The sequence below is a fragment of the Erinaceus europaeus genome, chromosome 2 (genome assembly GCF_950295315.1).
Source record: "Erinaceus europaeus chromosome 2, mEriEur2.1, whole genome shotgun sequence".
NCBI classification, from domain to species: domain Eukaryota; kingdom Metazoa; phylum Chordata; class Mammalia; order Eulipotyphla; family Erinaceidae; genus Erinaceus; species Erinaceus europaeus.
Window position 1 is genome coordinate 173836314 of NC_080163.1, and position 24287 is coordinate 173860600.

Consider the following 24287-nt stretch of genomic DNA (forward strand, 5'->3'; position numbering starts at 1 on the left):
CGCAGGTTCCAGCAGGTTCACTAAACTCAATGGTCACAGGCAGAAATACTTAGGAGACAGCATTTCAAATGCATGAATGAGCACCACAACATCTGCAAACTGGACACAGCCAGGTGGGCTCTCTAGGGCAGGGAGAAGTCTGTTTGCCTGCCTTGTCTGCAGCATCTACACTGGGCTCCCTTCTCACCAGTGCTGAGCTGGCCTGGCTGAGGCTTCACTTCTGTCCCGAGGCCCTGCTGGACATGGTCACATCCCTGCAGCTGGACAACTCTGCCCCATACAGCCTCCCACAGGATCCTAAAATATCCAGGCTTAACACCCATGGGAGGAGAGGCAGGAGCCCAACAATGCCCAGGGGGACTAATGGCCACATGCCTCTGAAGCTCCAGTCGCCATTCCTTGTACAGGAACATTTCTGAACCAGAAACTAACTAGGACAGAACTGTCTGTGGGATCAAAAGTTGTTGGCCTGTTGGTCTCTGTGTCCAGAAACAAGGCTGAGCTGTCACAGTTGACCTACTAGGAGAAAATGGACTGAACTGATTTCGGCAAGAGTGGCAAGAAAAAGCAGAGAAGATCCTGGAAGACTGACCTAAAAGGAAGACTCAAATTGTTTACAGTGATGCTGTATCTGTGTTGATGGATGGATTGGGGATGTTTTTAGATTTCTCTAGTGTCTCAGACAATCGAGGAAGTGATGCAGTCAGTGTCTGGATTAGGCATGGAGTCTACTATGAGAGTGGGAGGTGGTAGAATTGGGATTCCCATTAGAAAGAAACTCCATTTCATCCCACAGTGTCTTAGCATCCCTACCTGCCTCAGAGCCAGGTTATGCTGAAAGAAGACAGGAATGTTTTTGACCAGTATTTTTTTAAATTTCTATTTATTTATTTAAAAAACGAGATGTTAACAAAACCATAGGATAGGAGGGGTACAACTCCACACAATTCCCAACACCAGATCTCTATATCCCATTCCCTGCCCTTAAGGAAGACAGGAATGTTTTTTACTATTATTTTTAAATTTCTTAGGAGCCATTTTATCCATACCATTCTAATACTCTCCCATCAATAATTATATATTGAAAAAAGTGTATTGGCTTGCTTTGTAGTATAACCAGACTAAAATGTCTAATTAAATAATTTATTATTATGACTTTTTTTTATCACCAGGGTTATTGCTGGGGCTCTTGGCTGCACAATGACTCTATTGCTCTCCACAGTCATTTTTTCCCTTTTCTAATTTGCTGCGCCAGAGAGATACAGAGATGGGGAGAGAAGGATAAAGGCAGACATCAGCAGCACTGCTCACCCACTTGGGAGGTTTCGGGGTGTCTCTCTCCTTCTCCGGCAGGGTGTCCTCCAGGGGAAAGGTAACGGGCTGGTTCTTTCTCGCTCACGACAGGGGTGACACAAAGTAAAAGACACCAGGGGACTCTTAGCGTGAATCTACAATCTGAGTCCTTAGAGTCCCAGAATCCTAGAGTCCGTTCATTAGCAAAATTGACATGAGTTAAATAGAAAAGCAATGGAGGTAATTATTGTTGCAATATGACAGCAATTACAGGTTTCTTAACAGTCAGCATGCCCCTAAGGTAGGGGGTTGGTATGACAGGAATTGATGAGATAAAGACAGTTATTTCCCATAACACAAGCAACTTAATTATCCAAAGGTATTTGAGAGAAGCATAGGGGTTAAACCCGTAGGGTGAGACAGAGAGAAGATGGATATCAAAAGGCCATATAGTTTGGCATTTCTCTTGTCTGGGGTCTGAGGTGTGTGATGAAGTGTGTGATAAGATGTGTTCTTCTGTGATCAGAAGGTGACTTTGAATGAGTGAATCTGAGGCCATGTGGCCTGCAGTTAATGGAGGGAAGTACTGGGGTATCTGTGGGCCTGAGAGTCAAGAAGGAAAGAACCAAGTCTGAGTTTCCCCCCTTATGCTCACCTCGGTTGAGAGAGATTTACCAAGAGGTTATCTTCTCAGACCTCCATCCAAAGATGGGGGTGGTTCTCCCTAAGCTCTATCAGGCTCACACAGGTTCCCAACAGGGAGGTGTTCTACACTCCCTCCCTCCACCCAGGATTAGGGTCCAGGGACTCAAAACCAGGTAGTGCCTGGGCTCCAGGTGCACCACTGCTAGGCCCCTGGTGATTCTTGCAACAAATACTGTCCATTCAAAAGGCTGAAGCCTGACAGACAGTATGAGACAAGACTCAGTGCCCTCTCTGCTTTCTGTCTTTGCTCATAGAGGCGTCCTTGGAGGTAGGACTGTATGTCAAGGGACAGGGTGTTCTTTCTACAGGCATTCTGCCTGTGAAAGATGAATAACACAATATATCTGGATTCCACCTTCGAATTCTTAAATTCTGTTAAAAGTAGCAAAGGCAAAACTCATACATCAGCCCATGCACAAATATTTCCATGGTGAGGTACATCATTCTCCTCCTGGACTTAAGACTGGTTGGGCTTTCTTCCTTCTCTCCTTCTATAATGCTCTCAACTAGAAAGTGGGGTTGGTGGCTGCCTGCCTCTCCACCTCCTCTCAGCACACAGAGTGGCCACTTGAGCTCATCATTACACACACTGCTATGTCACAGGTCTATTTGCTGGGAGAGGGTGGGTTATCCCCGGCCCTTGTACAATCTGTCATCAGACACCATCCATCACAGTTTCTTGGTGGCAGTGGACCAGAACAGTGACATCATCACCACCATCAATGATATGGAAACTTAGCTGCAAGCACTCCACCATATACCACACGCCCATGGCCCCAATTTGGCCAAATCTACTCCTCCTCAGTGCCTTGAGCTCACCCCTGAATCTGTGATGGCCTCTGGGGACAGGGCCGCCCCAAACTGCTCCTGTACAGTAGCTACTATCCAGGAGACCCCCTTCTTCCCTGAGAACATAGTGGTGGAGGACATAAGCTGTTTCATTCTGGTTCTAGAGAAGTTGAAGGCCACCAGTACATCCTTAACCTTCTATCAGGCCCTGTAGACTGTCTACCTTCAAACTTGGGGGAACATCACATCAGATGTCCAAGAGTTTAGGATTGCTATCTAAGCCAGTACCTGAAAGACTGTTTCCAGCAAGCTATCTGACTATTTCTCACACATAACTGTAAAAAACAGAGCCACAGGGAAGTCAGTGCTCCTGAACATTTACTGTCTTATTTTTTTTTATATTTACTTATTCCCTTCTTTTATTGTTATAGTTACTATTGTTGTTGTTGATGATGTCCTTGTTGTTGGATAGGACAGAAAGAAATGGAGAGAGAAGAAGACAGAGGGGGAAGACAAAGATAGACACCTGCAGACCTGCTTCACCAATTGTGAAGTGACTCCCCTGTCACTTCATGATGGGGAGCCGGGGGCTTGAACCAGGATCCTTATGCCAGTCCTTGTACTTCCTGCCACGTGTGCTTAACCTGCTGCGCTACAGCCCAACTCCAGACTCCTGGATATTTACTGTCCTAACCTTTTATAGGTTCCTGGGCATGAAAACATGTGCTCTCATCAGGGTGAGCCACCACCCAGCACCCCTGTGGAGATTCTCTGGAGTTGGCTGTCAGGAGCTGACCAGCCCCTGGGGCTCAATCTTGAAACTTGAGGCCAGAAAAGGCTGCCTCCTGCTGGATCCTTTCCCTCTTTCTCATCTGCAGAATCTCCTTTGCAGACAACTATGTAAAGAAAAATGCATGTTCCAATCTTGGCCCCAAATGTATGAGACAAAGTTATTACTCAATGGCTATATGAATGACATATTAAGATGTAAGAGAGCACTTACTGGTGTTTCTCTAGGCTGTAGGGTAAAAAGCTGTGCATTTAATCACTCCATTATGGGGCTGGCGGTAGTGCACCCAGATAAGCACACACAGTACATGGTCAAGGTCCTTCCAGGTCCTGCTCATCCCTGCAGCAAGGAGGCTTCACAAGTGGAGAAGCATGTCTGTAGGCCTCTCTCTATATATATACATATACATATACATATACATATACATATACATATACATATACATATACATATACATATACATATACATCCTTCCTTCTCTTCTGAATTTCTTTCTGCTCTATCCAAAAAAATTGGGAATTAGTAAAAAAAAAAAAAGGTAAAAAATGGCAACCAGCGGCAGTGGATTCCTGTGCCTGCAATAAGCCACAGCGGTTATAACCCTGGACACAAGGAAGAGAACTGACCCCAAATGTCCTAAGGAAACTCAAACTATTATTGTGGTAGTTAATGCTGGACACATAAAAAGTGTTGTGTAGGGAGTCAGATGAGAGCACAGTGGGTTCAGCTCATGTGGCACAAAGCGCAAAGACTGGCTAAGGATCCCAGTTCAAGCCCCAGCTCCTCACTGCTGGAGACACTTCACAGGCGGTGAAACAGGTCTGCAGGTGTCTATCTTTCTTCTCCCCTCTTTGTCTTCCTCTCCTCTATACATTCTCTCTGTCCTAACAACAACAATATCAATAACAACAATAATAATAACTATAACAACAACAAAAAACATGGTCAAAACAAGAGAAAATAAATAAATAAATAAATATAAAAAAACAAAAAAGTGTTGTGTAAATTTAGATCCAGATGTATCTCTAAAGTATGGAATGGAATCATTCCAAAGTTCTGAAAAACATAATCCATAGAAAAAAATCATTTTACAAAATATTGCAGACTGCCTCCAGCTGACAGTTAATATCAATCTACATGTATGTTGAATTTCTGATTCTTATTCAACATTATGCACTGTTATAAGTTGATCATTCACAATTAAATTATGTGAATGGATCTGTTAGAAGAATCTCCTTTCTAAGTAAGTACTTGAAGAAAAAAACTGAGTGAGTTTTGTTCATTTTGCTTCCCTGTGTAGGTGATGAGTGCCCTCAAGAGGCTGAATTCCAAAACTGCAGCTAAAGCCAATCTGCCTGAACCTTTTAGAGGCGAAGTGCCAATGAGTCTCTGACAGACAAGGGAAGTGAATGACATCACGGCCACCTGACTGTACTTTACCAGTGTGCCAGCAGCATGAGGGAAATCTTGTATATGTGATCCATTGCTTCCTTAATCTTTTAATTGTTCCTTATGGCAAAGACAAACATCTGTCTCACTTTCCCTGGACTGAGTGAGGAAAAGCATTGTTCAACCATCACATCATTAGTAAGAATGTCATATTTTCCTTCAAACAGTTTATATTAAGGGAAGGTAAGAAAGAAAGAAAAGTCTGAGGAACCACTCAGCCTGGTCAAGCACTCAGATGATGCAGCAGGACAGTGAGAACAGGCTTCTCCCCACCTCTCTCTCCACACAAGCAGACACAGACACAAGCACACTGTCTGGTGCTCAACACCCTGTTTTTTCTGAACAGTGATTCTCTTACTGATGTTAATCTGGGTATTTCTTGTCTGTGATCAGATGGAGTGCATCCTACAGAGCTGTTTACGACAAGAAATAATAGAAGGCTGCGATGCACCTAGCTCAGAGCACTAGTTACAACATGCAGGGTTCCAGACACGGGTCCACCCTAAAGAGGAAGAGCTTCACAAGCAGTTGAAGCAGGGCTGCAGATGTCTCTCCTCTCTCCCTCCATCTCCGTCACTCTACTTTTTCTATCTCTGTTCAGTGAACTATGAATAAAATAATAAAAAAAGAAAGTGAAAGACTTTCATGTGTGAGGATCTGGGGTCCTTTCAGAGGTTCAATCCCATCGCCAAAGGCAAGAGCTGAGCATTGCACTTATCTTTCTCATTAAGATAAATAAATTAATTAATAAAAGAGAAAACATACCAAGAAGCTAAGGCATCTATTCTAGGCTACATCAAGTCCTCCAATGGTTCCTTGAATGTGGGTCTTTTACACTAGAGTTGAAGGACATCAAAGAATGTCCACAACTCATTTGCCAATGGATTCATTCTTTCAAAAATAGTTTTATGAGGATAACATTGCCTTTGTGCGTGTGTGTGTGTACACACACACACACACACACACACACACACACGCTCCTGGAAATAGTGTGTCTCTGACAGCATCCATGTGAATATCCTACAGTGATATTTACTCTGTTTAGTATTATATAATTAGATGACCACTGCATGAAATAGGGGCTAGGCTTGTAGCATCTCTATTATTTCCAATAAAAGCCTGGAAGTCTATAGTCATCTCAAAAGGAAAAGATTAAAAGACTCAAAGCTGTAGGTGTAACTGGCTTTAGAGGGGCACTCTGTCAGCTGTTAGTTATGATGATGACCTTTGACCACTGATATCACAGGCCAGGGTCCCTGGCTACAGTGGAATCTTCAGTCTTGGAGACTGAGCTGAACAGTGCACAAAGTGCTGTGCCCAGCTCTCACTTTCCTGTCAAGGAGTGAAGAGTAGAGGATGTCTGCATCTACCAGAAAGTCTTCGAGGCTTTCAGCGTGACTGCGCTGGCTGCCCTGCTTAAGGTAGAGTCTGTTCACATGCCCTGTGTGACCAGCAGAGGAGGAGGAGGGTGGTCCCAGGAGGTGCTCTATGCGATTCCTACTGACAGAATCTCAGCTTCAGCCCTAGTCATCAACAGTTACTTGTGCTCATGAGATTCCCTTCTGCTGATGACAGAGAGCAGGCTTGACCCCTTAGCATCAGAGTCTTGTGGGCTTACTCCGGGCACAGCCAAGGAATAGCTTAGTACTTCCTTGAGTTGAGAAACATTTGAATGCTTGGTTTATTCTCGGCTGATCATGTGATTCCTGCCCCCCTCCACCCCAAAGTGATGACTGACTTAAAGAAGATTAGAGTAAGTTTTCCAGAATCCTGTTATCTAAGTGTGTATGTTAACCTGAGACCACAATGGAATGACTTCTTCACACTCTTGGGTCGATGCTATCTGACCCCTATAGGTCACACATAGATCTGTTTAAAATTATTTTCATGAGAGAGGAAGAGTGAATAAAAAGAAGAGAAAAGAAGAAAAGAGGAAAGAAAGGGGTAGAAGAATGGGTAGGGAAAGAAGCAGAGTCACAAAGGCTAAAACCGCAGATGATACTGTGGTTGATTATGCTCTGACAACGCTGTAGACACTGTGCTGCCTTCAGACCTTGGCCCTGTGTCCCTGAGTTGGTTCTTTAAAACATTTTTCATCCTCTCTCCTTTGACCTCTTAGTGTCCCCTTACATTTTTTTATCCTTATATTGGGGGTCAGTGTTAATTCACTACAGTGTGATTTGTTGACACAGGGTGTCTGCAGAATACTCTCACCCCCACTCAGGTCCTCTCCCAGCACCAAGCACCAGGGCCCCAATACCCTCACTCCCCCCCCCCACTCCCTTTAGTGTCTCCTTTCTACCAGGTCCTGAGACTCTGCTACTTTCTTGTCCCCTGACACTGAAGTGACAGGCCCTGTGCCTTCTCCTTGAAGCAGACCTCCATTACCACCAGCCCTGAGTGACCTCAACTATCACAGGAGCTCTGTCTAGCTCAAGACTCCTGAATTTGGCTACTGAGCTCTTCTGGGGGACTGAGACTCCTCTGTAATGCTTTGTGAGGGCTGACATCAGAATGAGCCCGTGTCCGGCCTGCCAGAGACAAACTGCCCTGTGGGTCTGCTGTGTTGCAGCTCTTCTATGGAGGAGGGCAGTCTGGAAGAGAACATCCTAGTGTTGCCTTATGGCCATATCCAGTTCATGGGCACTGGCAAATTCCAGAAGGGTCGGAAGTGGCAGAAAAGGCAGCTGATCCTATATTCCAACGTGCTGCTCATCTCCAACAGGAAGTATGTACCTCCCTCCAAGGAGTTGGTATAATGCACCAAAGTCAAAGACTCTGGGGTGGAGGAGTGGGGGGAGTACACATCCTGGAAAAGGATAACAGAGGACCTAGTGGGGGTTGTATTGTTATGTGAAAAAATCTCAGGGTAAACTGAGAAATGTTATGCATGCACAAACTATTGTAGTTATTGTCAACTGTAAAACATTAATTCCCCAATAAAAAAATTAAAGAAAGAAACACACCCACCATCTCCTCAGGATAAACCCAGATACTCCCAGATCGCTGGGATGCAAGCTAACAGTGCTGTGCTCTATTCCCTCTCCAGGTACAAGAGTCACTTCCGAATCAAGTACTTGGCACCCCTGATGGACATGTGGGTGGAACCCAACATGAGGAAAGCCACAAGAGCCCGCACATCACTGGTCTTAGGCTGGGCTGACCGCAGCTTCGTGGTCTCTTTTCAGTAAGACTGCAGCTAGGCCCTGCCTGTCTCCTCATGACTCTTAGGGGGAGCACAGTTCCATCTGGGGGTCTATTAGCCACAGGTGCTCTGACCCCCACAAGGACAGCTCTGTGCTCTCCATTGGCTCCCACTGGCTCTGATACATGCAAACACATGTAGCTGCTAAGCCCTTTGCAGGTGGGGGCCAGGGGCTTGAACCCGGGTCCTTGTGCATGGTAGCATGTGCAGTTAACCACCAGCACCACCAAAGGGCCCTAAACCCAATTTCTCCTCCATTTAGAAGATTTCCTTGCCAACCCAGCAAACTGTCAAAGAGCAGGGCCCCTCAGCACCGTGACCAGGACAGGACTCCTGGATCACACAGTCCCACCAATAACAATCAATGATGCTGTTTACACTGGCCAACACTCATAATATGTTTGTGTGAATGTGCATTTTAACTGTTTTTCTCCCCTTCTCTTGGATTTCAGATCAGATGAGAAGATGGAGCAATGGTATAACGAGCTTTCTGAGTATGTCCTTATTTCATGTATTTCAAATTTTCAAGTTCTCAGAATGCAGAGTCCAAGCAGTCAATGCCCCTCCCTCTTGTCCCCCTTCTCTTCATGCTGTGATGGGAGCTAACATCACCCTGCACCATGTATTAAATGGCCCTGACTTAAGGGCAGGTTTCTCCACGGGCTGGTTCTCAAAGCAAATGAACCTGCCAGAGCTACAGCCCAGGGAGGGTCTGGCCTGGACTCCAGGCAGGTCTGGAGGATGGGGTGTTCAGCCCTGGTCTCAGAGACCTGACACCACAGACATGTTTTCTGGGATCTGTCTCATTCTCCAGAAATACATTTGCATACTGTTATTCTCATTAAGTCTTGCACGTATCTTTAAAAACTTGATATCTTGAAAAACCATTGAAAAATGCTGAAATGATTAGCCAAAACACAAGTTCATTTGATAATAGTCTAACAGCTCATTTCTCCTTCTCTCTTTTGGGTCACTGTGGAATCTATTAGCAAAATTTATACCGCCATTCTGGACTACCTGGATATCAACCAAAAGGAGGCAGAACGCACCTGTGTGAGTGTTTCTAAGACTAGAACTTACATTCCAAGTTCCTGCGTTACACAGAAAGTGGTCTAGAGATGAGGGAAGAATTCAGCACATACCACCCGGAAGGATGTATTTTCCTATTTACACACACTTCTCTATAGACACAAAAAAGGGAGCTTAGACTGAATGCAACCCTGTCTTGCATATAAGGAGTGGTCTGCATTGCTCCCTGTGGATGTTTTCCTCCTGGAATGGGTGACTCTACTAATTAAAGAAAAAATAACAACCTCACTTTTCTTTATGCTACTGGACCAAAAGCAAGCTAGGAGGGACCAGGCAGTGGTGTACCCGGTAGAGTGCACATTACCATGCAAGAGGACCTGGGTTCAAGTCCCTGAGTCCTACTTGTGGCAGGGGAGCTTCATGAGTGGTGAGGCAGTACTTCAGGTTTCTCTCTCTTTCTCTGCCCCTTTCTCCCCCGTTTCCCCACTATTAAAGAAAATGAAAAAGAAGAGAATGACAGCCAGGAGCTCTGCGTATCATTTGGTTTCTGGAATTGCAGTACAATAGCTAAGACATTTACTATGGAGAACTAAGACATTCTCTTACCCACATTTTCAGCAGTGACTGAATAATGGTTAATAAGCTTATCCAAGTATACGGGTAGAGTTCCATGCTCACCCCACTCCAAATCCCTGTGTCTCCCATAAGAGATAACTTCATAGTTCTCACAAACCTTGAGATACATTGGAGCTTCCATTTGGGGGCAGGGCCTGGAGCTGATTATGCTTAATGAATTGAGGAGGTGAGGGCTAAAGAACTGAGTCATGTGAATTTGAACAAAGTAATTCTGAGTATCTTCTCAAATTTGTAAAGGTACTTTTCATTCAGTTAGAGTCTTTCCATCATGTGACCTCGGATATCTTTTCTTTCCCATCTTAAATCTTTCCCCATTTTCAGATATGGGACACCATATTCTTCCCTTGGAGTTTTTTTGTTTCTTTGTTTTACTTTGGATAGATACAGAAAGAAACTGAGAGGGGAGGGGAGACAGAGAAGGAAAGAGACAGAGTCACCTACAGCACTGCTTAACTACTCATGAAGCTGTCCCCCTACAGGTGGGGCCAGGGGCTAGAACATGAGTCCTTGTCCATAGTAATGTGTGTACTTAACTAGGTGTACTGCCTTGCCTGGCCCTGAGGAGGATTCTTTCTTCCTTTCTTTCTTTCTTCCTTCCTTCCTTCCTTCCTTCCTTCCTTCCTTCCTTCCTTTCTTTCTCTTTTTTTTTTTTCCACTGCTCAGCTTTGGCTTAATGCTTATGGTCATCCAGGGTGTTGTACCTGGGATTTTGGAGCCTCAGGCATGACAGTCTCTTTGCATGACCATTATGCTAGGAGATCCCACTATGATATTCTCATAAGATCCACTTACATATATACTTGACCTATGGATACTGTCTGCATTTCCCTTGTACACTGTGTGCTCTTTTTACAATTCTTTACTGCATTAGAATAGGATTATTTTTAATGACCTATCTCAAACCAATTCCTCCTTAATTTTCATCTTCATTATCAGCTTAGTATGTCAATAATAAGGCTTTCTGGCAGGGTAGTGGCACCCAATCCTTGGTTCTTGCACTTGGTAAGGTGTGTGCCAAAACAGCTGCAACACTGCCTAGCCCTCTCTCTCTTTTTTATTTCTTCTTTTGCATAATTTGAAATCTGCATCATGTCAGGGTTGGCCTTCACTCTGCAGCATTGATGCCAGTTTCCTGCCTCTTCAAACACCAGGAAATTCTTCTCCTCTAGTGGGGGGAAGATATATATTTTTAAAAGTATTTGATTAGATAGCTGACATTTTAAATTACAAATTACTCTCAACTGAGAGTTACCTGTGTGCGTATCCTGAGACTAGAGAGCATGCAGGAACGAATCCAAATACCCTTGTCATCACACTTCTAAACATGCACTGAAAATCCAAGTATTCATGTAAATCTACAGTGGTGATTCTAAACCACAGTCACCCCCAGGGGTCAAGTAGTTTGATACTGGACACAGGGTTCTCTCTCTCTCTCTCTCTCTCTCTCTGTCTCTGTCTCTCTCTCTCTCTCTGGGGGAAACAGAGCTGCTGGGAAATGTGTTCTTCCACTGCTCACTCCAAAGGCTTATTGTGACCCTGACTTCTTTCTCTCCCAGGACTCTGAGGAAACTGGTCAGGGGTCTGTGAGTTCTAGGATGGAAGAAACCACAGAGCCACCTGCAGGTGAGTGTCAGGACAATCTAAGAGGCTGACTGGAGTGAGACATTAACTACAAAGGATCAGGAAAAATGGATTCCAGCTTAGCTTCAATACCTTCTGACAGGGAAAAGTGCAAGCAGTAGGCCTCCATGAATTCAACAGACACTGACCAACTACTACTCTGTAACAGGCTCTAATGACAGTCCTTGCTTCTCTACTTCTCTGTGGCAGACAGGACTGCTATATAAAGCTCTTCCTCATGAGGAATTCATTGCATTCCAGGCACAGGGATGTATAAGAACATCTTCCTCTTTACTTTGTCAACTCTTTTCTTGGGCACATGCTAGGGCAGGGTTTCCTGTCAGACTCTTGGACACAGAGACACAGAGACACAGCCTTCTTTGCACAGAAGGTCCAAAGAAGGCCCATGTGTCATCTTCTACAGTGAGGTGAGTCTCTTCATGGTCAGCCTGGACCTAGATGGGAGTTTCTCTACATGTAGGTGTCAAACATCTGCATAAACATGAAGGGGGTCAAACGCCAGCCACTGAGGGGCTTCCACTAGAAGCAGATGACTCCCACAGCCTCACATGTGGAGACCAGCTGGGTTCCTGTACATGCCTCCTGCCAAGTCATACCTCCTTTTTGAAACAAGCTCATGACACTGAAAATCAATCCCAAGGGGGTGGGGAGATTGGCAGGGACCCAGTAGTCCCACAGAAAAACATGCACATCTCCAAGGAAGACACAGCTCCCTTGCCTTGCTCTAGCTACATCCTGTGGTCACGATGGGCTCATTACGACCACTTCAGCCTGAACCTATTTTGGATTCCTCTCCATACAGACAGAGAATATCACTATAAAAATGGAATGGCTCCACTACAGGTGACTGAGGACCAGTCACAGGATCAGGAAATCTCTGGCTTGGCTTCCAGCCACCAGGAGTCCTTCCTTTTGGAGCAGCTATTTGAGGACACCCCAGGTTAGTTCCTCCACAAGCCCAGACCTCAGTTCAGGGCCAGCAGAGGAGAGGGAAATTGAACACTTTGCTGCCAGTGCCACCTCTCTGGACATTTCTCCCCTCTTGAAATCAAGCTCATGATACTGAAAACCAGCCTCACTATGGAAATGGGATCAGAATATACACCAGAACTAATAGTGACCCAGCATGATAACTTCTACTTCCAAGTTTCTATAAACCTCTTAAGTTCTCCAATAAAAAGCCAAGGCCAGTTATATACACCTTCAAATTCAATCAAAAGTAGGGAGTCCAGGTCTCCTTTCCCAAATCCTCAAAGATTTTCCTGCTAATATGCAGGAATCATGTCATACTCTTATAACTGGGTTTGCTACCTCCATCTGTCCCTCTACAAAGGTTTCAGTTAGAAAGTGGACACTCGACCCCTTGGTTTTCCACGTCCTTCATGCTCTCACTGCCTCTGCTCTGCTCCCTAGGGCCCCTACTTTGTCCATTGCTAATCCCACTGCTATGATCACAGGTCTCTGCACTGGGGGTGACTCTACGTGGACCCTGGGCAGCTCTGTTTACAGAGGCCACCACAAGAGCATCTTGGTGGCTGTGGACCAGAGGGATGACTCTGACACCACCCTCCATGATGTGGAAAGCATCAGGCAGAGCTCCGTGTTCAACTGTCTGCACAGTGCCCCCTCATGGCTGCCTCTGCTAGAGCTCACTGCCTCTGAGCTCAGTACTGAATACCTGATGGGCTATGGAGACAGGGCCACCCACAAGCTGTCACTCTACAGCTATGCCCTGAGCCACCCCATCATCCCCGTGAATCTGGCAGTGGAGGACATCATGGACTGTGTCTATCTGCTACACCAGAAGGAGAAGGCCACCATCACTCAGTTCTCCTGCATCATGTCCGTGTTGTGCACCAGCAGCCACACAGAGCTTAACAAGGAAGACAGGGAGGAGTGAGGCCCTACATCCAAGTCCCCTGATCCTGCTAGAGGTAGGCACCTCCTTCCTGACTGATGCCAGTGGTACAAAGGTGACCAGGCTCCTGGACACACCTCATCTACACCATGAGTCTGGGTGAGCTTAGGCCATGTGAGATTAATTCGAGCAACTAGTCTGTGTGAGACAAAGGTTTCTGGCTGATTAAAACAGGACAAGAGAATCACATCCCAACAATGGCAGGACTTGACTCATTCTCCTGGTGACAGCACATTCTGGGTGGAGGCTGCAGAATCTTGCTGTGTTGAGAGGAAATGTTGACTAGGTTTTAATATATTTAACTCTTCTGATAATAATTCAATTTACCTAATTGCTAGCGATAGAAATTCAGATGGGAGGGAGAGACAGTGGGGGAGAAATTGAGAGATACCTACAGCTTTGCTTTTCGGCTCCTGAAGCTTCCCCCCTGCAGGTGGGGATAGGGGCAAAAACCTAGGTCCTTGTTCACTGTGGCATGTGTGCTCACCAGGTGGGCACCACTTAGCCCTTTCATATATTTATCTCCATGGAGAAATACTCTCTTTGGCTTAACTTATTTCTTCAGGAATCAAGAAGAAGCTAGTATATGACAATGTGATTTAACTAAGACAGCTCTCTGTTTTTCATTTCAGGCATGACAGTAAGACAGACTGCTAATTCCAATCCGGGAGAGTGACGCCTCCAGAAAGGCTCAGAGATGGAACATCTCAGGTCTCTCCAAATGGGATTCAGAGAGTCCCCTACCTACAACCTACTCAGCTGATAATGGCTCAGGGCTCCCCTGGAAAATCTACAATCAGTGAGGCCACCTGGGTGTCTGCTGAAATGCCTACAGACAGCTTCCCCTTTCTAGAACTGACCCTTTCTTTTCCCTGTTACTTTATGATATCCAACTGAGAACAATTATTTTCTTAATCCTTTGCAGGATTTTGAGTTAGTTCTCAGTCCTGCCATCTATGTGTAAACTTCCTGGTGGAAGACATGAAGCCCTCTGACTAAGGCAGTTCTTTTAAACTTTTTGTCTAGTGGGGTCACAATGAAAAATGTCAACATCTCACATCCAGCTCATTTCATTTGAGGCATCTTCCTTGATCCCTTCTTACATCCTGCTTTGAAGGTCTTTTCACAGAAATCTCTCTCTTATTCCTTTCACTGTATGTATGTAGTTATAGAGACTTTTATTGTATTTTCTTGTTGATTGTATTACTATAATAAATATCACTCCCTGACTCTGTACCTTATATGGCCCCTCTCTTTGCTCAGGGCTCAGATGAAACCTTGGTGGGCTCCTCTGGGCAGCTCTGCATTAGCTGAGGTCCCATGTGTCTGCAGGCAGCTCATAGCTCAACTGGATCTATTTTCTGTGTGTTGCCTGTTCCCCAAATCTCCACAGGGTGGCACCTAGCTTCTTCAGTGCCAGAAGAAGGGCTCCCATACCATAGCCAGACAGCCACTGAGGTCTCTGCCTGCTTCCCATTTGTCCATGTTCCATGTGCCAGAGCAAGGACATGGCTGAGTCTACAGTCAGCCCAGGAGGAGACAGTAGCAGAGACTAAAGATGGCGCACTTTGGGCTTCTGGATGGCTGTTACTGTGATCAGCACATTTCACTGCAAAGTTCAAGGTGACACCTCTACTGCCATAGGCCCTCAGCTACTAGCCTTTTAAAGACTCCTTAGCCCAGCACTTCCCAGATAGTCACCAATTGTGGGGACAAATGGTCATGGAATAGCCACTCATTATGCTGACACTGGCATCTGTACACCACATGTAGATCAGAAGGTCACAGGTCAAAACTGGCATCCTGGGGAAACGAAGGTCACTGTTCAACCTGACTGTCCTTTCTCTTTTTAGGAAAACTTAGTACTACACTGCCTACTAAGAACTTTAGAAAATATAACACCCAACATTCTTTCAAGAGAAGTGACATTTTTAAACAAGCAAGTACGCATTTCCAAAATAAAAAGCACACATTTTCTAAAATATCAGAGTATGCTTTTGTCAAAATTTAAAAAATGAAAGCCTGTGTACACTAGGACCATACCTGATAATTATAAAAGTTTAAGGTCAGGAGTTGGGCAGTAGCACAGCTGGTAAAGCACAGGTGGCACAAAGCAGAAGGACCGGGGTAAGGATCCCGGTTAGACCTGCCAGCTCCCCACCTGCAGGGGAGTTGATTCACAATTGGTGAAGCAGGTCTGCAGGTGTCTATCTTTCCCTTCACGTCTCTGTCTTCCCCTCCTCTCTCCATTTCTCTCTATCCTATCTGACAAGGTCAACAACAACAATAACTATAAAAAATTAAAAAGTGCAATAATGGGAATAAATAAATTTTTTAAAGTTTAAACTCTCTGAAAGGAAAAAAAAGATAGAAACAGGGAGTTGGGCAATAGCGCAAGGGTTAAGGGCAAATGGCGTGAAATGCAAGGAGTGGCGTAAGGATCCCCAGCTACCCACATGCAGGGAAGTCACTTCACAGGTGGTGAAGCAAGTCTGCAGGTGTCTATCTTTCTCTCCACCCGTTTTCCCCTCCTCTCTCCTTTTCTCTCTATTCTATCTAATAACGAAGACAACAATAATTACAACAATAAAAACAGTAACTATTTTTCAATAGTGACCCACTTTTTTAAGCTACTTATAAATACAATCAACATTATAGTTTCTTTTGCACCTCCCTAATAACAAGTGTAATATTTTTATGTATTTATTGACTACCTGTACTTTTTATGTATTTATTGACTACCTGTACTTTTTCTGTACCCTATTCATAATATTTGAAAAACTCTAAAGGCCCATGTGTCGTTTCCTTTTTGATGTTTCATTGTTGTTGCTAATGCTATGGCTCCTGCTCATTAGCTATAGGACTCTATCATCATTATCAGCTGTCTTCATTTAATTTAATTTATTTTATTCATATATAATAAATATATCATTTATGTTATTTTTATTATTAGCTACAGGACTCTAACATCATCATCAGCTGTCTTTATTTTATTTATTAATTTTGACTGTATGTAGAGACAAAGATGAAGAACTGAGGTGTGGAACTGTTCTACTATTTCTAAAACTTTCCGCCATCCCCACCTAGCGAGTGGGGACTGGAGCTGGAACCCGGGTCACCAACATGGCAACTTAAGTGCTCTACTGGGTGACACACTAACTGCCCACTTTTCTCAATTTTTGAGAACTTCCCATAGTCTTGAATACTCAGATTGTCTCCAGGCATGTCACTCATCTAACTTCCTTATCTTCCACTGACCCTGCTGGGGAGCCAGCATAATGGTTCTGTATGTCAAAGGCTTCCAGGCCTGAGGCTCTGAAGTCCCAGGATCAATTTTCAGCTCCACCATAACCCAGAGCTGAGCAGTGCTCTGATCTTTCTCTTTTTGTATATCTCTCATTAAAATATAAAGAATTGGGAGTTCGCTGATAGTGCATCTGATTAAGTGTACGTGGTGCAAAGCACAAGGACAGGCATCAGGATCCCAGTTACAGCCTCAGGCTCCCCACCTGCAGGGGCTTTGCTTCACAGGTGTGAAGCACATCTGCAGGTGTCTATCTTTCTCTCCCCCGTATTTCCCTCCTCTCTCCATTTCGCTCTGTTCTTTCCAACAACGGCTACAACAGTAATAACTACAGCAATAAAACAAGAGCAACAAAAGGGAATAAAGAAATATTAATAAAATATTTTAAAAATATATAAAGAATATATATATATATATTTTTAGGGTCTGGGCAGTGACACATCTGGTTGAGCCCACATGTTACAGTGTACATTGAACCAGGTTCAGGCCTCTGATCTCCGCCTGAGTTGGAGAAAGCTTCAAGAGTGGTGAAGCAGGGCTGCAGGTGCATATCTGTCTCTCGCCTTCTCCACCTCCCCCTCCCTTCTAAATTTCTCTCTGCCCTTTCCAATAATAATAGTCTGTTAAAAAACACATATATGTACTTTAATTTCTAATATTTAATTGTATGCTAGTCCCAAGACATATGCACAGCTATGTTTATATAGCTATATAGTTGGTAAGTCAAAATATGGAAGCAACCTAAAACAGACAACTAGATAACTATGTTAGAATGGGGCATGGCTGGTGATGCACACAGCTGACTGCTCTTACCATACACAGGGACCTGGGTTTGAGCCCCTACTCCCCACCAGCAGGAAGGATTTTTAATGAGTGGTGAAGTAGGTTTAAAAGTCACCCTCTCTCTTTTTTATTTTTTTCTTTAATCCCCCACCCCATGTAATTGCTGTGGCTCAGTGCCTATGCTACAAATCCACTGCTCCTGGAGGGTATTTTTTCCTTTTTTTGACCTTGTTTATCTTTGTTCTAGTTATTATTGATTTTTATTTCTGTCATTGTTGTTGGACAGGACAGAGAGAAATTGAGAGGAGGGGAAGACAGAGGGGGGAGAGAAAGATATGATTAGTGAGGTAATGAATAAATCAATTAACAGATTTTTCCTTTTTTTGCCTCCAGGGTTACTTATTGCTGGGGCTCAATAAGAATCCACTTTTCCTGGTGGCTTATTTTTTCATTTTATTGGATAATACAGAAATTGAGAGGTGGGAGTCGGGCGGTAGCACAGCGGGTTAAGCGCATATGGCTCCAAATGCAAGGACCGGCGAAAGGATCCCGGTTTGAGCCCCAGCTCCCCACCTGCAGGGGACTTGCTTCACAGGTGGTGAAGCAGGTCTGCAGGTGTCTATCTTTCTCTCCTCTTCTCTGTCTTTCCCTCCTCTCTCCATTTCTCTCTGTCCTATCCAACAATGACATTGATAATAACTACAACAATAAAACACCAAGGGCAACAAAAGGGAATAAATAAGTAAATATAAAAAAAAATTAAAAAAAAGAAATTGAGAGGTGAGAGGAGGGAGAACGAAGGACACACTAGCAGACCTGCTTCAACTCTTGTGAAGCGACTCCCCTGAAGGTGGGGAGTGGGGTTTGAAACTTGATCCTTGCATGGGTCCTTGTTCTGAGTACTATGTGTGCTTAACTGGGTACACTGCCAGCCCCTTCAATATACATATTTAAAAATATTTTATTATCTTTATATATTTATTGATGGGATAGACAGCCTAAAATTGAGAAGGAATGGGGGTGATATGGAGGGAGACACCAGCAGCACAGCTTCACCACTCATGAAGCTTTCCCCCCTGCAGGTGGGGAACAGGGGCTTCAACCTGAGTCCTTTAGCACTGTAACATGTGCTCTCAACTAGGTGAGCCACCCAGCCTCTCCCTCAAAATATTTTTTTCAAGACAGCACTTCTTGGTGAAAAAAATAGGAGACTTCACCTCTTTGGCTAACAACACCATCAAGTGTGGTTAGAGGTGCAGAGGAGCAGGTCTGAGTTTTGTTTTTTTCCCTGAGAACATGTAGCTGAAAACATGGAAAATGGGATGAAAAAGACACTGGTAACAGGTGAGTTTGGGACAGGGGTATTGATGTCTTTACATTGTGCAATGCCTGGTTTCTATTTTCATTATTTTAATTATTTTACCTAAAACAAATTACACTGAGATGACAAAACAAATAGAAAGATCCAGCAACTATATTGTTCCCCAGATGTACAAATAAGTATATTCTTTAGTGTATTAAAGAAAACTTTTAGCAAGGCAGTTCTGATTTTTGTGCCATATTAAGGGCTGGTCAGAATGGATGAAATGTGTGAAGACAATTAAGCTTAATACTAAACAGCTGCTATTGAGAGAGTTTTGAACTGCTATTTTAAATCCAACCATCCCAACTTAAATATTTTGACACTCACCCATCAATGTGTCTGGGGTCTCATTTTCCTTAGAAGTCAGACACATCTGATGCTGTGCAGGAACCTTGAATAATATTTTTTTAAAAACTGGGGTTACAACCCACCTTTCACAGGATCTACTTGAAGAAAACTTGTCTTTAGCTTCCCAAAGGTTCACAAAAAATGAAGCAAGTAAAAAATGTAAATTCTCTTAGCTCCATAGAATTGACTACAGTTTGAGAGTAAACTTTGTTGATTTCAGTAACTCTTGGACTGAGTGCATAAGAACACTATATGCTTGAAACACTATTGTCAACACTGTATTTCTTCTTGCACAGTGACTGTTTCCTTGTAAATGATAGATATATATTCTAGCAAACTCAGCACTTTGTAAATCAACTTTAAATACAGATCATAGTTTCAAATACTCCCTTGCAAGGAAATATATTGTATCCACATAGCAGTTAAAGTGCTCCTTAATGTAGGGGGGAGGAGGGAAACACCTTGAAAGTGTGAGCAACTTTCAAGAGTAGAGACCAACTCTCAAATGATCAAAAATCCATGTTAACTAGGAAAAATGCAGAGGTAGCAATTACTAGGAAGAGGGTCCCAGGACAGGCTGGGAGTAGGGATGAGAACATCTCCTGAGACGGAGAGAGTGCCAGATTAGGTGATCATTCCAGCCAGATAGGTTCTGTATATGCTGGGACGCTGTCTCTCTGTCTCTCAGTCCCGGCCTTTGCCTCTATCTCTGTCTCCATATATATAAAACCGGGCATGTCATGAAAAATATTTTAAAAGAGAAATATAACTCTGAACATGATCTAAAGAAATGCTTCCTGAAAAGTCCGATCAAAGTATTATTCTGAGTCTATATGAGAAATAGTCTCATTATTAGTAAGGTACACCAAAGTCATTAAAGGCAAATACCGGGGACTGGGCTGTACACAGCGGGAGAAGCACACATGGCTCAAAGCACTAGGATGGGCATAAAGATCCCAGTTTGAGCCCCCACTTCCTTATGTGTGTGGGGGAGGTCGCTTCACTAGCAGTGAAGTAGGTCTACAGGTGTCTGTCTTTCTCTCCCCCTCTGTCTTCCTGTCCTCTCTCAGTTCTCTCTGTCCTGTCCAACAACAGGTATAGCAACAACAATAACAACAACAACAAGGGCAATGAAATGGTAAAAATAGCCTCCAGGAGCAGTGGATTCCTAGTGCTGCCACCAAGCCCAATGATAACTACGGAGGTAAAAAAAAAAAAAAAAAGACTAAAACTCATAGGGTATACATGACCTTCAGAGACAAGCACATACTCAGTGCATATAGAAAGGGAAAAGAGGAGACTTGGGTGGTAGTGCAGCTGATTATGTGCCCATGGCTCAAAGTGCAAGGATGGGGTAATGATCCAGGTTGGAGCCCCTGGCTTCCCACCTGTAGGGGAGTTGCTTCACAAGCAGTGAAGCAGGTCTGTAGGTGTCTATGTTTCTCTCCCCTCTCTGTCTTCCCCTCCTCTCCTCATTTCTTTTTTTTTTTTTTTCCTCCATGGTTATTGCTGTGCTCAGTGCCTGCACCATGAATCCACTGCTCCTGGAGGCCATTTTTCCCCCTTTTTGTTGCCCTAGTTTTTGCAGCCTCATTGCGGTTATTATTGCCATTGTTGACATTGCTTTGTTCTTGGATAGGACAGAGAGAAATGGAGAGAGAAGGGGAAGACAGAGAGAGGGGGAGAGAAAGATAGACACCTGCAGACCTACAACACCGCCCGTGAAGCGACTCCTCTGCAGGTGGGGGGCCGGGGGCTCGAACCAGGATCCTTACGCCAGTCCCTACGCTTTGCGCCACGTGCGCTTAACCCACTGCGCCACCGCCCGACCCCCTCCTCTCCTCATTTCTGTCTGTCCTATCCAACAATGATGAAATCAGTAACAACAACAACTACAACAGGGGATTTGGTTGGTAGTGCAGCAGGTTAAGCACAAGTGCGCAAGCAGAAGGATCACCATGTGGATCCCGGTTTCAGCCCCTGGCTCCCCACCTGCAGGGGCGTCGCTTCACAGGCAGTGAAGCAGGTCTGCAGGTGTCTATCTTTCTCTCCCCCTCTCTGTCTTCCCCTCCTCTCTCCATTTCTCTCTGTCCCACCCAACAAAACAACAATAACTACAACAACAACAACAACAAAAACCAAAGGGCAACAAAACCGAATAGATATTTAAAAATAAAATAATAACAACAATAAAACAAGGGCAACAAAAGGGAATAAATAATTTTTTTTTAAAAGCGGGGGAAAAGGGAACTGAGCAGTAGCTCAGCCAGTCAAGGCAAGTGGGGCAAAAACGCAAGGCCTTCTGAAGGATCACAGTTCGAGCCCCCAGCTCCCTCCTTGTAGGGGAGTTGCTTCACAGGCAGTGAGGCAGATCTACAGTTGTCTTTCTCTCCCTGTCTGTCTTCCCCTCTTTTCTCAACTTTTCTCTGTCCTGTCTAACAAGGATGACATCAATACTAATAAATACAACAACAATAAAAAGGGCAACAAAAGAGAATATATAAAAAATAATATAAAAGAAAGGCAAAACAAACACTGAAATGCCCAGCAGCATATGGCTAGCAGGCATCTCTAGGTGATACTGACAGTCACTCCAGTGAAGATGTTGTAACTAGGGCGACACAGGGGCCTTGCTGCCGCCCTGTGGTACACTGTGGGCTCCCCGGCCCCTAAGTACTGCACAGATGGGGGGCACTGAGCTGTGCCCAGACCCAGCATGGATGGGCCCCGCAGTATCACCAGGACCACATGCATCTGCATGAACTGGGACCGCTGCCAGGTGGCTTCTTTGCACCATGTATGCTTAACCTGTTGTGCTACCACCAGGCCCCGAAATTTGATTCCTTAATAAATCAAAGATACAGTAAGCACATTCAGTAATATTACCTTAATATCTTGGACTTCATATCCTACCCTGTGGTCAGTGACTCTATTCTGGGTAAAATTGTAGGTCCAAATTCTTTCTGACTGGGCTCCTGTTCCAACCTGTGCAGAGATAGAAAGGAATTCACATTTTAACACAATCACTATCTTTACTACAATGGAAAAGGCACTTGTAAATTTTCTTCTAAGGATTTCTATTTCTGAAGGTCAGACACATACAGTTGACAAGAGCAAGAGTAGAAGGAACTTAATTGTTTAAGACTCTTGTTATCTCAGGTTTACTTATGGAGTAAGAGTGTTTCTTTTTCTTTTGCCTCCTGCACTACAAATCCACTGGTCCTGGAGGCCATCCCTCCCCCCGCCCTTTGTTGTTCTTTTTGTTTATCATTGTTGCTGGATAGGACAGAGAAATTAAGGGTGGGGGGGAGACAAGGAGTAGGAGAGAAATACAGACACCTGCAGACCTGCTTCACATCTTGTGGAGTTACATCCCTGCAGGTGGGGAGCTCAAACCAGGATCCCAACCCCTAACCTTAAGCTTTGTGCCATGGGTGCTTAACCGCTGCACTACCACCCAGCCCCCAAGAGTGCTTCTTCAGTAGTTCCAGTTCCAATCAAAGCCAAATTATGAGTGGTCTGGGAGAAGGAGGCAGAGTGGATAAAGTACAGGATTCTCAGGCATGAGGTCCCAAGTTCAATCCCCAGTGCCACATATACCAGAGTAATGTGCAGATTCTCCCTGCTCCTCTCTCTCTCTCATTAATGAATAAATAAGATCTTTAGAACAAAAGAAAAATATCTCTGAAGATGGGTAGGTTGCACCATGGAAGAAATTAGAGTTTCTAAATTGTAGGTCCAGAGTCCAATCCCAAGCACTGCATATGCTAGAGTGCTGCTTCTGTGCCCCTCTACCCCTTTCTTTAGTTCATGAAATTAAAAATAATTAAAAAGCTATATTTTACCCACATCAGTCCGATCTCCAGCAAGTTTACTAATGTGTTATCTCAAACTTCTTTCCCAAGCTGTTTCTATTCAGGATTTGTATCATAACTCTCTAAAGAGAAAATTGGTTTAAAGGTCATTTTTATTAAATTTATTATGGAAATTAAGATACTTTCAAGTTGTAAAATAAAACATATTATTACATAGATTTATTACAACTCCCTGTGGGTTCAGAAATAAATAGCTCTACCAAGACCATACTGCAAAGCGCCAGGACCAGCAGAAGGATCCTGGTTCTAGCCCCCAGCTCCCCGGACCTGCAGGAAAGGTACTTCACAAGCAGTGAAGCAGGTCTGCAGGTATCTGTCTTTCTCTCCCCCTCTGTCTTCCCCTCCTCTCTCCATTCCTATCTGTCCTATCCAACAACAACATCAATAACTACAACAATGTTAAACAAGGGCAAAAAAAAGGGAAAATAAATTAATTCATTAAAAAAAACATACTCTAATATTTTCTACTTATAGAGTCTAAGGTCAAGGGGCAAGAAAGAGTTTTTCCCCCACTACATTTTTCGATATTTCCTAGATTTTGAATTACATATGTATGTAGTTTTATTCAAATGTGTAAGTTCTACTAAAGTGTATGTATCATTTAAATAAGCAAAGTATGTATACTCTTGTTCTCTTCAGATTGTATAAATATTTTGCCTCTTAAGTAAGCAAAGTATCATAATATTTTAAATTATAAAAAAATAAAGGCTGCCACTGTCTGGGAGGTTGTACAGTGGATAAAGCTTTGGAGTTCTTAGGTGTGAGGTCTCAAGTTTGGTCTCCGGCATCAGATGTGTCAGAATGATGCTGTCTCCTTCTTCCTCTCCCCTATTTCTCTCATTAATAAATAAATCTTTAGAAACAAAAGTAAAACCTGAATGGGGTTGAAAGAGAATGTGGAAGCCCAAAATACCCAGATTTTTTAGTTATTTGTAATAAACCTTGTAGCATTTTAGGAAAAGTGGGTTGCATAACAGTAAGCATTATAGTAACTGTCACTAGTCACTTTGATTTAGATATCTTAGTTTTTCCTACTTTTGTCCTTTCCACTTTCCCTACCCTTGTTTTAGCCTGCAGTAGTGTAAGTGACAGTGCAAATGATATATTAATCCCTTGCCTGCGATGGTCTCAGATTGCAGAGGAGCATCAGTAGGTAGAC

General features: G+C 43.9%; 1 long non-coding RNA gene across 2 annotated transcripts in view; it reads right to left on the minus strand.

The window, feature by feature from the left end:
* The window catches only part of LOC132537018 (uncharacterized), a 47147-nt gene extending 24906 nt beyond the window's left edge, over positions 1–22241 (minus strand). For both annotated transcript variants that reach the window (XR_009548532.1, XR_009548533.1), the window contains exons 1-2: positions 22140–22241; positions 19233–19296 (exon numbers count right to left, since the gene is read on the minus strand). This is a non-coding gene — a long non-coding RNA (uncharacterized LOC132537018). The remainder of the gene's footprint in view (positions 1–19232; positions 19297–22139) is intronic.
* Positions 22242–24287: the final 2046 nt, after the last annotated feature.